Here is a 14,266-nt window from a genome sequence, read left to right as displayed (position 1 = left end):
AATCAAGAATACGAAACAGGCATGCATATATATCATATCAACATGCTCCAATATATCGCAAGAATTTGCTAATAACAATCATGCACTTATCACAAGATAATGCATATACATATATACATCACAACAACAGTTTAACGGGTAGAAAACTTGCCTGAGTGCTCCCGGATAGATTTAAGCTTAGAGTGGGTCCGATAACCTATGAACAACAACAAAAGTCGGAATTAAACCCCGGTCGCTTAAGAAACTAGACTTTAACCATTTAGAGTCCTAACGTTCGCTTTCGCGCTTAACGATTCACTTAAGTCGCTCGAGTACCCTCGGCTCCACCATTTTTAATAAATTAGCCATTAAGAGTTTTAAGGCGATTCTTTCGCGAGCACCTTACGAACTTCCTAATCCACTTTACATAAATGTTTCATACCCCAAATGGTCATTTAAAGTCCTTAACCAAGGTTTCAAAGTAAGGCGAGGGGTAATGGTTCGGTCGCGAAACGCCGTTACATAAAATGGTCGTTTCTCCTAAACCGTACATCGGATTCAAACGAACCACATATCAAAATGAAGCTCGTAACATGAACTATCTAATAATGGCAATGGTCAAAACCTAACAGAGAGTTCTCGGGTCCTGATGTTAAGAGCAAAAACAGTATAAAGTAAATCGGACATTACGACGGCTATGTTTACGCGATTTCCCAAATTTTTACCATTCCAAATCATATCAATCCAACTACCAATCAACAACAACTCAAGATACACATCAATGCTACTGATTTCAGTCATAATAAGCTCAAGGATCTCAATCCAATCATATATTATAACATCTCCAAATTCAACTAAACTACTTAACAATTAAGCTCGAATCATGCTTATCATTCAAATTACTACTCATCCATCCAAACCATCTCCAAACTTCAACATTCAAACTTATTACTAAAGGGTGTGAAGATTTATACCTTTCTTGGAGGGTAGAAAGTTACTAGGAAGCCTTATGGAGCCTCCTACAAGCTTGATCTTTCCAAAGAAATCAAGAACACAAAGTTAGGCTTTAAAATTTCTAAAAGCCCGATTAAAAGAACTGTAAAAATGAGGGTCTTAACATGCTTATTTGGACAAGACTTGTGAACAAGAGTTGTAGGCCATCTCAATACCTTTCCAACGAGCTATAGAACACAATATTTGAGTGAGTATTGAAGGAGATATGGCAGTTTGAAGTTGCTGTGTTTATTTTGGCCGAGAGCTTGATGAAGAAAAGGGAAGAGCTTTTGTGTTTTTTGTGATTTGTTTTGATTTGCCTTGGTTGGTTGACTTTTGTTTTGTTTTAATCATTTTTAACCATGAAAAAAAAATTGTGTGGTTATAAATCAACCACACTTCTTTCCCTTATGTCATGCTTTAGTCATCATGTGATGTCACCCTCCACACTTGTCCTCTTCTTGTTGGTTTGATGACATCATCATCCCTAACCTCCTTGATTAACTTTTAATTACTTGCCTAATGACCGCTGATCTGTTATACGGTTCGCTTAACTTTCGTTTTCGTTTATCGTTTGAGGGATCATACCCGGGATCTTATTACTTAGGTTTCTTTAACCTTTCTCAGTACATTATATTCCTTTCATGATCCTCTCTTTTAATCCTTGAATTTAAATCCTTTTTATTCTGTTACCTTATACTCAATTCTTTCTGTATCTGGTAGATTTTCAGGAAAAATCAAAGTGTTCGAATTTGGATTCTGACGATCTTTACATATACTTATTTATCATATAGAGTACTAATAATATCCCAGAAGATCAATAAAAGAGTCCCTACATAGTGTGGCATGAAAAGTTTTCTTATTCAGCATAATCAGCAAAACACTATTCATAAGGGTTTCAAAAATTCCAAAAATTGGGGTTATTACATATCTTAACACGACCAAGTCGCAAAATATTCAATATATATACATATATACTTCTCACAATCTTTGAAATCCTCTGACATGTATAATATACACAGAGTTCCAGTTTATAACTGTATAAAAATATCGTTGCAAGGTGATCTCATATATCTAACCTTGTCTCAACGTTTTTCTGAAAATATTTATCATTCATAAGATAATCATTAACTGGATATAAGTTAAAAAGATGAAGTTACAAGATACTCCAATATACTTATATCTTTTCCGAATACTACTTGAACCACCACCGTTCAACGTATAAACAGTTTCGAAAGTTCATCACATAGATGAGACTACAAGATAAGACTTGAATAGATTCAATCCTTGAAATGTTGTTTAAAAGAAATGAAGTTACGAGATACTTCATTTGAGGGAAACATCATTATAACCGTTTGACCCTGTCAATGCCTCAGCAATCACCCATCCGTAGCCTTTCGATCGAATGCTCCGGGTAGTGTTGCAGAAATATCCAAACTGGATGATGAACTCATTACGGGAGTTTGTCGCGCCAGGAAGACCACTTACGATGATCAGTCGCAGTAGTACAACCCCACCATTTTCTACATGTAGAGGAGAACCTGTCGGATTTACTTGTTAACCGAACACTGGACTCCTAAGGAATGGACCGTCTTAACGGAACTTCCAGGCCATTTGGGCCAATATAATAAGGCTGGGCCGGCGCCACTCGACCAATTACGCCACTCCTAGTTCAGATGAAATCCATGACTCTGAAACGTAAAGCTCGTCTCCCCTTTCCCCAAGTAGGAACTTGTTGATACGACTCCACCAAGAAGTCGCATATAGTTGGAAAGAAAAACTCACCGATATTTCCCAGGCGATGCTTGTTAATGGATTAACTTATTCCAAGAATTTTACTTCCCGAGTGTTGGGTAAGTAATCAAAAACTCTTTTATCAAAACAGCAACCTTGTTGCGGATATAAGAATACATCACGGAGCCGGATCCCTCAGATTTTTGAGCGAGTATTTAAATCTCCATCGAAAGGAAGATCTTAAATTTAAAAATGAGTTTTGGGATCCGCTCTAACTTTTAAAATCATTTTAAAAACTCGAAAACATTTTTAAGAATGTTTGGAGTAATGCTGATTTAATAAAATAAATTAGTAACGATATATTAGAAAATATCTGAATATTATTATTTAAATAATATTCCCACAAGGATAATCCTTATAAAAATAATTGAAGTAGAAGTTTTAAAACTTATACTTGAAATGAATAATAAATAACCAAAGATATACTTATACGAAAGTACGATCTTTATTTGAATAATCGAAAATAAGTTTGATTATCGAAACATTATTCTTTAATAAAATAAAGAATATTATTTAATAAAAGAAGCGGAGTCATAAGTCCTCGAATGAATATTCAAAATAATATTCATTTAATAAAATAAGCGGAGTCATAAGTCCTCGAATGAATATTCAAAATAATATTCATTAAATAAAATAAAGTTATCGAATAAACCTTATTCGATTAATAGTTTTGAAAACTATATCTATATATATATAAATAAATATATATATATATTATACTCAGGAACATCGACTCCCGGTTTAGAAAATGTTCACCTTTAGGTCCCCTATACTAAGGGTATACGCAACTACTGCTTATCTCTAGTATTAGTATTTTGCAACTTATAAGCATTTGAATCAACAATTAGATATCAAGATTACGAAACAGACATGCATATATACTGTTAGATATATTTGATAATGTCATGGCTAATATGTCTTATGTTTAGTTTTCAGATCTTGTGTGAACAGGATAGATCAGTACTTAACTGATGATCAGTACTTATACTGGAAGTCAGGACTTAAGGATATCAGTACTTATATTATCAGGAGATAATCATCAGAAGATAGATATCAGAACTTAAGTGTTGAAGGACGATCAGATAAGGACAGTAGCTGATTAAAGGAAAGAAGATAGAGATAAAACATAAGAAGAGATATGCATGAAAAAGGAATTCCGTGAAGAATGGAATACTTGGAATAGAAGATATCTGATTGATATATTTTAGGAAGCAGAATTATATTCCATATCAATTAGCGATTATCTTGTAACTGTGTAGTATATAAACACAGGCATAGGGTTTACACTAAAAGTGTTATCATATTCGAGAAGATTATTCATTGTAACCCTAGCAGCTCTCGTGATATTTATTCATCACTGAGAGGTAACAGTTTCATATTGTAACAGAGTTTATTGTTTCAATTAAGTTTATTACTCAAGTTCTTTAAGTTCGATTTGAGTGTACTATACACTGTATTCACCCCCCTCTACAGTGTGTGTGTGACCTAACAATTGGTATCAGAGCCTATCTGTTAACTTACATACAGTTAAAGATCCAAACACAATCATGTCGGACACAGAAACTCCAACTAAGCCTACTAAAACTGAGGAACCACCGAAAACACAAATTCAGAGTCGGTATGAGACCATCAGAGTCCCCATACTGAGACCATCTGAATATCCTATATGGAAGGTAAGGATGACCATGTTCCTGGAAGCAACAGATCCAGAATACCTGGATAGAATCAAGGAAGGTCCTCACAAACCAACCAAACTCGCTGTTGCAGTTGCAGGTGAAGCAGCAACGACCGTACCAAAGGAGAAGAGTGATTATACTGCTGAGGACATAGCATCAATTGCTAAGGATGCTAAGGTACGACACTTACTGCATAGTGCCATTGACAATGTAATGTCAAACAGGGTAATCAACTGCAAGACTGCTAAGGAGATATGGGATGCTCTGGAAACAAGATGTCAGGGAACTGACACAATTAAGAAGAACAGGAAGACAATACTCACTCAAGAGTATGAACACTTTGACTCAAAGACTAATGAGTCATTGAATGATTTATATGATAGATTTGTCAAACTTTTGAATGATTTGTCATTGGTTGATAAAGAGTATGATCTTGAAGATTCAAACCTTAAGTTCCTGTTAGCTCTTCCTGAATGCTGGGATTTGAAGGCAACGACAATAAGAGACAACTACAATCTTGATGAAACAACTCTTGACGAAATCTATGGAATGCTCAAGACACACGAGCTGGAGATGGAACAAATAAGCAAGAGGAAAGGAGGAAAGTCAAGGACAGTTGCTCTTAAGGCTGAAGAAGAATTCCCCAAAGCAACTTCCTCAAAGAAAGACAAGGGTAAAGCTCTTTTCATAAAGTCTGATACTGAGTCATCAAGTTCTGAGAGTGATGATGACTCAGATTCTGAAAGCTTGCCTGAGACTGATGCTGATGAGGAGATGATGAAGCTGTGTGCTCTTATGGTGAAAGGAATCACAAAGATTGCATACAGGAAGTTCAGGAAGGGAAAGAAGGTTTCCAGGAAAAGCATAAGTTCTGATAAGAAGAACTTCAGAAGATCTGAAGGCAGAGGAGGAAAGTCTGACAGAGGAGATTACACCAATGTTAAATGCTATAACTGTGGTGAGAAAGGCCACATATCTCCTGACTGCAAGAAGGTAAAGGGTGACAAAGGCAAGGCTCTTGTCACAAAGCAGAAAATCTGGACAAACACCTCAGACTCTGAAAGTGAAGAGAACTATGCATTAATGGCAAATGCTGATAAAGAAAGTGCTGAGAGCAGTTCTGAAGCTGCTGAAACAAAGGTACCTCAGACCACTTATGCTTTTCATACTGATGATATTAATGAGTTGAGAAGATATCTTAAAACCATGTTTGTTAGCTATAGAGATCAAACTTTAACATGTGAAAGATTAACTTCTGAGAATCTTGCATATAAGAAAAGAAATGATTTCTTAGAAAAAGAGTTAGTCATATTCTATCAAACTCAGAAGGATAGAGATGATGCTTTTTATGTTAGGGATAAAGTGCTAAAAATGAATGAATCTCTAAAAACTGAGTTAGAAAAGGAAAGAGAAATAATCAGGACTTGGACTAACTCTGGCAGAACAACTCAAAATTTGCTAAGTAGTGAAAATTGGAAAGAGGGCTTAGGTTATGGAGAAAATAAGAATGATAAAGGAACTGAAGAAATTAAGTCTGTTGTTAAGCAAAAGCCAAAGTTAAAACCTGTTAAGTTTTTAACTGTAAAGACTGATAATGAGAAATCGGAAGTTAAAGAGGAATTAACTTCTGACAAACTAAAACAGGAAAAGACATTTGAAGTAAACATAGGCTTAATGACAAAGAAGCAGCTTAAGCATAAGCTGAAAGATGTCAAGAATGCAAACAAGGTAAAATCACCTAGGAAAAATAGGAATGGAAAGGAAGGTGTGAATAAAAGCAATGATTATGAATCTGTTCCTGATGCACCTAGGAAAACATGTCATAACTGTGGAAGTTCTAACCATCTGGCTTCTTTTTGCAGGAAAAATAAGAATATTAACTCCTTACCTTCGAAATCAGGAGTTAAGAGTCAGTCAGTTAGATACAAACCACAAAATCCTTGTTTTCATTGTGGTAGTTTATGGCATTCCATTTATACTTGTAAGGAATATCATAGTCTGTACTATGATTATTATCAAATAAAACCTTCTTTGAAGAAAGTTTCTATTGTTCCTTCTAGTATAAATTCTGATTCAAAGTCTGATAATGTAATTTCTGATAAGAAAAATGTTAACATAAACTCTGATGCTAAATCCGCTGCAAATGTTAACAAACTTAAAAAGACCAAAAGATCCAAGCAAGTCTGGGTCCTTAAAACTAATAATTAGTGGTCCTTATGATTGCAGGGCAACAGGAAAAATATTCTAGTTCTGGATAGTGGATGTTCAGGTCATATGACTGGAAATAAGCCCCTACTATCAGACTTTGTGGAGAAAGCTGGCCCAAGTGTTTCTTATGGAGATGGCAACATTGGAAAAATATTGGGATATGGCAATATCAATCTTGGAAATGTCATCATTAAAGAAGTAGCTCTAGTCTCAGGACTTAAACACAACCTTCTGAGTATAAGTCAAATCTGTGACATAGGTTATCATGTTGATTTCTTTGAAGAACACTGTGAAATTGTGAGTAAATCTAAAGGCAAAATTGTTCTGAAAGGATATAGACGTGGTAACATTTATGAAGCTAAGCTTTCAACAAGTGTTGATGGCTCTGCAATCTGTCTGTTGAGTAGAGCATCAATTGAAGAAAGCTGGAATTGGCATAAGAAACTCTCTCATTTAAATTTTAACAATATAAATGAACTGGTCAAGAAAGATCTTGTGAGAGGATTTCCAAACACAATATTTGCTCCTGATGGTCTTTGTGATTCATGTCAGAAAGCCAAACAAAGAAAATCTTCATTCAAGAGCAAGACTGAATCATCAATTCTTGAGCCTTATCATCTTATACATGTTGATCTATTTGGTCCAGTAAATGTCATGTCTATTGCAAAGAAGAAGTATGCGTTGGTCCTAGTGGATGAGTTCACCAGATACACATGGGTGTATTTCTTGCACACAAAAAGTGAAACTGCATCTATCTTGATTGATCATATCAAACAGCTGGATAAAATGGTCAAAGATTCTGTGAAAATTTTAAGGAGTGATAATGGCACTGAGTTCAAGAATCTGATAATGGAAGAGTTCTGCAAAAGCCATGGAATAAAGCAGGAATTTTCTGCTCCTGGAACTCCACAGCAAAATGGAGTTGTTGAAAGGAAGAATAGAACTCTCATTGAAGCTGCACGTACAATGCTTGAAGAAGCAAAGCTTCCAACCTATTTCTGGGCTAAAGCTGTGCAGACTGCTTGTTTTACTCAAAATGCAACACTCATTAACAAGCATGGAAAAACACCATATGAGATGGTGAAGAAAAAGAAGCCAAATCTGAAATATTTTCATGTATTTGGATGCAAATGTTTTGTTCTGAAGACTCATCCTGAACAGCTATCAAAGTTTGATCTAAAACCTGATGAAGGAATCTTTGTTGGATATCCACTTTCCACAAAAGCCTTCAGAGTCTATAATTTGAGAACAAAAGTGGTCATGGAATCTATCAATGTCTCTTTTGATGACAAGAAGATCACTGGTCTTAAAGATTTCATTGATCATGATCAGCTGAGATTTGAAAATGAAGACTCATATTCTGATACTGACAATCTAAGTCCTGATACTACAAACTCAGACGGATTAAACTCTGATGTTATTGAAACTGTGGTGACTACATTAAAGGAAGATGCACCTATGCAGGGGGAGCATACTCAAGATTCTACCACATCTCAAGAAACATCAGAACATGCATCTGGCTCTTCAAGTTCTGATTCGTCAAGTTCTGATAAGCCAAGTTCTGAAAGAGCTGACAATCTAAATACTGAAGAATCCAACTCAGAGAGCATAGTTTCAGGGGGAGCATCAGAAAATGAAAATGAAGATATCATGGATCATGGGGGAGCATCCAGTTCTAGAGAAAACATTCCATCTGCAAGGAAGTGGACAAAATCACATACACCTGATTTGATAATTGGAAATCCTGATGCAGGTGTCAGAACTAGAACAGGTACTTCAAATGAGTGTCTATACAATTCTTTTCTCTCTCAGACTGAGCCAAAGAAAGTAGAAGAAGCTCTTCAAGATGCTAATTGGGTGCAAGCAATGCAGGAAGAGTTGAATGAATTTGAAAGAAACAAAGTCTGGACCCTAGTACCAAGACCAAAGAATAGATCTGTTATTGGTACAAAGTGGGTATTCAGAAACAAAACTGATAGTGATGGCATAATTACAAGAAATAAGGCAAGGCTGGTTGCAAAAGGATATTCTCAACAGGAGGGAATTGATTATGATAAAACGTTTGCACCAGTTGCTAGGTTAGAAGCCATAAGGATATTTTTGGCTTATGCTGCTCACAAAAAGTTTACTGTCTTTCAAATGGATGTGAAAAGTGTTTTTCTCAATGGAGAATTGGAGGAAGAGGTATATGTTGAACAACCTCCAGGTTTTGTAGATACCAAACATTCAGATTATGTCTACAGGCTTGATAAAGCACTTTATGGACTTAAGCAAGCTCCTAGAGCATGGTATGAGACTTTAGCTCAGTTTCTTCTGGAAAGTGGATTCAACAGAGGGACAATAGACAAAACACTGTTCTACCTCAACCATGAAAAGGACTTACTTCTGGTCCAGATTTATGTTGATGATATCATTTTTGGATCTACAAATGACAAACTTTGTAAGAAGTTTACAAAACTAATGCAGTCAAGATATCAGATGAGTATGATGGGGGAACTTAGCTATTTTCTGGGTCTTCAAGTCAAGCAGAATGAGGAAGGCACTTTTATTTGTCAAACCAAGTATACCAGAAACTTGCTAAAGAAATTTGGAATGTAAGATTGTTCTAGTGCATCCACTCCAATGGCCACTGCAACAAAACTGGATAAGGATACCGGTAAATCAGTAGATATTACTGACTACAGAGGTATGATTGGCTCTCTACTCTATCTAACTGCTAGTAGACCTGATATCATGTATGCTACATGTCTTTGTGCAAGATTTCAAGCAGATCCAAGAGAACCTCACTTAACAGCTGTAAAAAGAATCTTTAAGTATCTTAAAGGAACAGCTGCTCTGGGATTATGGTATCCTAGAGAATCAAATTTTAAACTAATAGGTTACTCAGATGCAGATTTTGCAGGTTGCAAAATTGACAGGAAAAGCACAAATGGAAGCTGCCAATTTCTTGGAGGCAGATTGGTTTCTTGGTACAGCAAGAAACAAAAGTCAATTTCCACATCAACTGCAGAAGCAGAGTATATTGCTGCAGGAAGCTGTTGTGCACAGATTCTTTGGATGAAGAATCAGTTACTGGATTATGGGTTAACATATTTCAAAATCCCTATTTACTGAGATAATCAAAGTGCTATTGCTATGACAGGTAATCCAGTTCAACACTCAATGACAAAGCACATCAGCATCAGGTACCACTTCATCAGGGAACATGTGGATGAAGGTACAGTGGAATTGCATTTTGTTCCCACAGATCAACAGTTGGCAGATATCTTCACAAAACCATTATGTGAAGCTACTTTTACAAGATTGGTAAATGAACTTGGAATGGTTTCAGGTTATTTCTTTAAATCTGCTTAGACTTGTTCTGTGTTATCAGACTTTATGCTCAGTATTTACAGAATTAATATCATTGTGTATTCTGTGCTTAATTGATAAATGTCTTTAAGTACTGACTGTTGTCTGATATATGTTTCTAAACTCTGATAAGTGATATGTTTGTTTTAGTACCTATTCAATCCTATGAGGATAACTGTGCTAGATACTGACCTAGTAGTCTTCAATAAACAAATGACTCCATGAAAGAAGTAATTATTTCAATGGAAATCTTATGACACTAGCAAATTCTGATAATTGAGCTTAGTTAAGTTTACTTTGTATATCTTATTACTAAGTCACAAATTAGAATAATGCTACTCATCTGTTCAGTTCTGATACTAGTAAAACTGTTGAGTGCACTAAGTGTTGATAGACCTCTCTTATCAAAAGAAACAGCAAAAAGATTAAAGAATAAAATCAGGTACTCCTTTGAGATCTAGAGTAAAAATGTGAAAGGGACGACCCAAGTGCATTGCTGGTATTAAGTAAATATGCATTAGAAAAGCAAAATATTTTCTTGGTGACTTTTCACACTCTATGATTACTGGAGAAATACTCTGATAATAGCATAAATTCTAATAAACAGTCGTGACTCACTTACACTGAGAAGCCACTGTAAAATAGAATTTCAAAAGATGCATAAAATGAGCACAAAACAGTTGAGGTGGACTCCAGCATGAACTCATTCATCAGTAGGTTTCCGGACAATGACAGATCTTTAGCAAAATTTTAGTTTTGCCTTATTTCTAAGATATACTGAAGTGAATCAGACTTTACTCTTTGTCTGTTTTTAGCTTAATGCACACACTAATCACTCCATCTGAATGATGAAAATTTCTGTGGTGGTCTATGTTATTTTAGATAAACAGTCATTGTGTCATTATTGCACAAATTCTGAGGACAAGTTCTGAGTTACATGTTCTGATTATTAAGTTCTGACGTCCGTAACTCAGAACATGTATGAGTAATTACTAAGATGGGCACTCCTTTATCGAGTTAAGAAATTATGTTCTGATGACTGTTAAGTTCTAGTATAGGTCTAAGTTTTGATTTCTCAGTCTAATCCTTTACTTGGCTTATCTTTGAATAAAATTTGATAACAGTCTCAGTTTGTACTTGCATATGTTGAAGTGGAAGATTAATAGTCACTATAATTAGGATTAATGGTTTTGTACTTGAACAGTTCACTGTTTCTTGTGTTTTGTGCGGTCTAGACCATGCTTCCTCTTTCCAATGACTGTTATTCTTTTTCAAAGTCTAGGGAGACGAGGTAGAATTAATTCTACCTGTCAGCATTAAATATCTTTGCGTCTCTTGGCATTCTTTTGCCTCTATAAACAACCACTTCACATCAGTCTTTCCATCACATTCTTCTCACGCACTTATCCTCCTTCTTCTGTCAAAAACACAATGGTTCGATACAACATGTTTTTGAACACACAAACCTTCACAATGGAGCTCAGTTGTGCCGACTGGCAGCAGGAGTGGCATATAACAGCCATTCCTGAGGAGATCTGGGACTCTGTCCCACAGGAGGTGCTGGCTCACCTTCTATTCTTCGAGATGGATTATCATCGCCATCTGGAGCGCCTGGAGGAGGAAAGGCGGGAAGCTATCCGTCAGCAAGAGCGAATCATACGACTCGCCATCTTGTTCGTCGAAGATAGGAAGAGGAAGAGGACTTAATCTCGTCTTCTTCCTGTTCTTCTTCATCCTCAGCTTTGTCAGGCTTCTTAGCTAGGACTAAAGCTGTTGACGTTAGGATTAGAAGCTTAGGGAAAATCTTGTATAAGTATTAATGTAATTTCCATTTCATAAATGTATTGACTTGATATATTAATGAAAACTGTTTTTACTTCAAGATTGTGTCTCTGAGTTATTTTATCTTGTGTTGATAAATCCTGATTGATATTCTGATGACCATTTAAATTTTGTCTTTATTTAAGTTCTGATTCTTTGTCAGCACTTATTCATCGCAATTATCTCGGTCATTTTTAACTTGATTCATTTTCAGAATATCAATGTGCAGTGAAAAATAATTCAATCAGTGCTAACGGTTTAAATTTTGAATTAAAACTGTGTCTCTTGATAAATGGAACGGTTTTTCCTTGAAACAAGGCAACTGGGTAAGTAATCATTCCTGTTTTCTCGAGCCAGTAACTATCCGTTATTACTGCATGTCTGACAGGTGTCCAACGGTAATATTTTTTTAAGTACAGCAGAGAGAAGATTTCGATATTATCTCAAACACCTAACAAGCATACTTGAATCTCAATTCTTTTTCACATGGCCCCAAAGGATTTAATCATTGATGGAGCAAAGTTTGTTCCAAACAACTTTGCAGCAATTCTTGATCATGCTGACGCTCCATCTAAATTGCACTTTGTGCAAGATCTTCTTGCACATAGTGAGGTTGGGTATGCCTTAACTCAGCCTGAATTATTTTCAAGTCAACAAGTTCTGCGGTTCTGGAGGACTGGAGTTTTTGATGATGGTGGAAAATGAGGCACTCCCAGTATTATCTTCCAAGTGGGTGATTCATCCTATGTAGTCACTCCTGGTACAGTACGAAGAGCATTACATCTTCCAGAAGATTGTACCTTCTCTATACCAGAGGAATCAGAACTTCGGGAGTTAATGGCTAAATTGGGATATGAAAAGAGTCTGACGAAACTTGGACAGTTAAAACGGGCTAATATTAGAAGAGAATGGAGTTTCTTCTTCGATTGCATCACCAAGGCTTTTGGCAACAAGTGTTCAAATTTTAATGCCATCCCAATTCTGAGTCAGCACATAGGGTATGCTATTATCCATCAAACTCATTTTGATTTTGCAACTGGAATAATTGGTTTTATTGGGGATAGGATGACAGAGGATAGAAATGTTGTTTACTTTGCTAGATTCTGTCAACTTATTTACACTTACTGTACTGCTGAACCCCAGTTAGTCAGCACTCAAACCCCACCTTTTAAGGTTGCAAAAAGGTACTTTAATGACCTGATAAATGCTGACACAAAGAAATCAATGGTGAGACCATTACAGATCCCTCAGTCTGTGAAACAGATTCTGGTAAATGCTGATCCTGCTACTTACAAATCTGTTTACTCAAATGTTCAATCAACTCACCATAACCACAATCCATCAATCTCAGTACTTACCTCTCATTCTACTCAACCTACCCTCAGAAATTATCTCAAATCCTATCTCTCCACTTCACAGACTGCTCAACCTTCTTCTTCAGCACCTACTGTGAAGCCTACATCCTCTAAGCCAAAGAGAACAAAGACTGTTCCTCACACACCTCAAAAGAGGAGGAGAATTACTTTGAGAGATGAATCAGATTCTGAGGATCAGATCCCTTCTTCAGAACCTGTAGTAAATGAAGCTGAGAAGGCAACTTCTCAGAACGATTCTGCAATTGGGGGTTCTAGGCTTCTCAAGAGGCTTAGACGTATGACGGTTCCTGAAACTCCCAAGGAATCCAAATCAACAAGGAAGTACAAGAAACAGAGGGCACAAAGGCCAGTTTCAGATGATGAGGAGGAAGCAGCTAAGGAAGGGGATCAGGAATCTCTGATCTCACAAGACAAGGAATTTGCTCCAGTCACTTCTTCTCCATCAACTCCATCTCAGGAACCTGTATCTGACAAGGCTAATTCCCCTTCTGTGTCTCTTGTTGATCCAGGCACAGGTGCTGAAATTGATATTCAGAACCTGGTTGTGCCTGAAATACTTTTCTTAGAAGCTCCAACTGCAAATAATCCTTCCCCAACACCTGTTACTGATGCTGTTCAAACTCCTGAGTTATCACTAACACCTTCTCTGCATCAAGATGCTGATGATCAGATTTTAGGTGAGCATCAGGATATGGTGGTTGATCAGAACTTAATATCCGATCAGCAATTAGAGGATGCTGAAGCCTCCATTGCTACTCACACTGTTGTCTTATCAGAAGACACTGATTCTCTAAGTTCTGATGCTGCAAATATTGGAGTTACTGGTGAGGCTGCTACAACTATAGATGCTGATGAAGCAGGTCCTTCAGGACATACTCCTCAACAGACTCTTCCAAAGTCTGAACTGGTAAAGAAGTTTGTTATCGGGGATGCACCAGTACCTTGGAGTGAAACTCCTGCAGGTCAGGAGTGGACTAAGGAATGGAACTCAGTTTCCTGTGTTCCAAATGCTTTACATCTTGCTGAGCACTTGACTAAAGCTGATGAAATGTTACATTCTAATGATTT

The sequence above is a fragment of the Apium graveolens genome, chromosome 3 (assembly GCF_009905375.1).
Source record: "Apium graveolens cultivar Ventura chromosome 3, ASM990537v1, whole genome shotgun sequence".
Classification (NCBI taxonomy): domain Eukaryota; kingdom Viridiplantae; phylum Streptophyta; class Magnoliopsida; order Apiales; family Apiaceae; genus Apium; species Apium graveolens.
The sequence above is the reverse complement of the archived record's forward strand: the minus strand, read 5'-3'. Positions refer to the sequence as shown.